Below are 2,516 nucleotides of genomic sequence, written 5' to 3'. Positions count from 1 at the left end.
TAATAAACATTTGGCAAGTGCAAAACCTTATACCCTCTCAAAATAAAAAGAGAAACGGAAGGAGAAGGATTGCACGATTTACATTAAGACCAGAGTTACACCCAAATATGGCAAGAAGATTCCTTTTGTCCTGGAATCTGGCATTAGGTGTTTCGAGGAACCTAACGGACTTGAATTGCCCAATACCCATTTACAACTTTTAAGAGAACCAGAACGTTGCTGGAGTCCTAAAATGACCATTCATAATATCTGCATTCTAAATTTCTCTGAAACATTCGGGAGCTAGAAACTCTGTTTCTTGTTTGTACCATAACAGACACCCTCGAAATTTTTTGGACAGACGACACGTACAACAATGATTCTTTATTCGTACACAGTGGAGGCCGTGTAGTGTCCTGTATGTCAGGACTCTCTTTCCCTAGATTCCTGATTCGAAACCGTGATTCTGGCTGAGCCACTGAGCCTGGCCTTTTTTTTTTTTTTTTTTGAGTTGGAGTCTCACTCTGTTGCCCAGGCTGGAGTGCAGTGGAGTGATGACAGCTCACTGCAGCCTCGACCTCCTGGGCCCTACCTCCCAAGTAGCTGGAATTAGAGGTGCACACCATGACACCCAGCTAATTTTTGAATTTTTGGTAGAGACGGGGTCTTGCTATGCTGCCTGCGCTGGTATCAAAATCCTGGGTTCAAGTGATCTACCTCAACCTCCCAAAGTGCTGGGATTATAGGCATGAATGACCCAGACTCAGCCTTATCTCTGCTAAGTAAAAGGAATTAAAAGAAGAATGCAGGCTGAGGGTGTTTGAGGTGGATGTGGCATTTGGAAAGCTTCACCAGAGCCCTGCAGTGGCAGCTCTGACTGTCAAATGTCCAGGAAGCCTGCCGGCTGTGAGAAAGTTTACACTAGTCTGGCAAAATGAGAAGAATAAGAACAACATAGTAGGCTTCCTGTGAGATTAAACATCTTCCTTTAAGGAGGATAATGGCAGTGGGTATTCTTTGATACCCACCCTGGCTGGTTGTAAAACCAGCTTTGGTTGGGCAAATACAAAGTTGGCGAGAGGCAATCTGTGTAGAGGAGTGCAGGGGCACGCTCATGGTCACCACAGCCTCGACCTGCTAGGCTCAGGCAACCCTTCCGCCTCAGCCTTTCAAGTAGCCAGAACTACAGGTGTGCACCACCACATCCAGCTAATTTTTTTGTTTATTGTAGAGATGAGGTCCTGCCAAGTTGTGCAGGCTGGTCTCGAACTCCTGGGCTCAGTCAATTCTCTTGCCTCTGCCTCCAAAGTGCTGGAATGACAGGTGTGACCCACCATGCCCAGCCTTTAAAAATCTTTTTTTTTTTTTTTTTAAGTCAGAGTCTCACTCTGTTGCCCAGGCTGGAGTGCAGTGGCATGAACATGGCTACTGCAGGCTCAACCTGCTGGGCTCAGGTGATCCTTCTGCCTCAGCCTTCCAAGTAGCTGGAACAACAGGCACTTGCCACCATGCTTGGCTGATTTTTTGATTTATTGTAGAGATGAGGTCTCGCTAAGTTGCTCAGGCTGGTCTTGAATCTCTGGGCTCAGGCAGTCCTACCTCAGCCTCCCAAAGTGTTGGGATTTCAGGCGTGAACCACCACTCCTAGCTGGTCTGTGTAGTTAAGAGCAGAGACAGGAGCTCAGATCTCAGCTGTACCACCTGGACAAGCTGCTGAGCCTCGGTGTGCCTCCCCTTTGGCATCTGTAAAACGGGGGCAGCGATGGCATCTCGCCTGAGGCCTCAAGAGGACAACATAAGCTCATGCCAGGTGCCTGGAACAGCAGTGGGCACATGGCAGCTGTCCAGCACGACTGACTCCTGGAGGCGCTGGCCTGCTCGCTGCCAGCTCAGGGAAGATGCAGAGACATTTGAGCACTCCAGATGCCAGGCCAGCGCTGTGTGGCTTCGGGCAGGGCCTGACCTCTCTGTTCCGAAGCTTCCCCTTGTAATGCGAGGATGAGAAAGGTGCTTTCTTTCTTTTTTTTTTTTTTTGAGTTGAAATTTCACTGTTGCCCAGGCTGGAGTGCAGTGGCTCATGGCCACTGCAGCCTCGACCTAATGGGCTCAGGTGATCCTTCCTCCCCAGCCTTCCAAGTAGTGGAACTACAGGCACAAGCCACCATGCCCAAATAATTTTTGACTTATTGTAGAGATGAGGTCTCATCAAGTTGCCCAGGCTTGCTCGAACCGTGGGATCAAGCAATCCTCTTGCCTTGGCCTCCCAAGGTGCTGGGATTATAGGCGTGAGTCACCGCACCCGGCCTAAAATGCTTGTTTTGTAGTGTGGGTAAAAGGCGTGAACGAGCGGCCCCGGGAGGTGGCTGCTGGGCTGGTTATTCCAGAGCTCGCTCGCGGTTGCCTGAAGGACGTGCGGCAGCGCCCAGGCGCGCCCCCGTCCCGCCAGGCCCGGAGCCCTTGTAGCTGCGTCGGCGCGGTCTGGAGTAGGGAGGCAGAGCCCCGCCCCCGAAGCCCCGCCCCACCCGAAGCCCCGCCCC

General features: G+C 51.2%; 1 protein-coding gene across 1 annotated transcript in view; it reads left to right on the top strand.

The window, feature by feature from the left end:
* The window catches only part of PUS1 (pseudouridylate synthase 1), a 19,031-nt gene that overhangs the window by 1,815 nt on the left and 14,700 nt on the right, over positions 1-2,516 (top strand). The window lies entirely within an intron of this gene.

This window comes from Carlito syrichta, unplaced genomic scaffold (assembly GCF_000164805.1).
Source record: "Carlito syrichta isolate Samal-C Ts95f unplaced genomic scaffold, Tarsius_syrichta-2.0.1 Scaffold306821, whole genome shotgun sequence".
Classification (NCBI taxonomy): Eukaryota; Metazoa; Chordata; class Mammalia; order Primates; family Tarsiidae; genus Carlito; species Carlito syrichta.
Note: the sequence above shows the minus strand (reverse complement) of the source record. Positions and strands in the feature narration are given on the sequence as shown.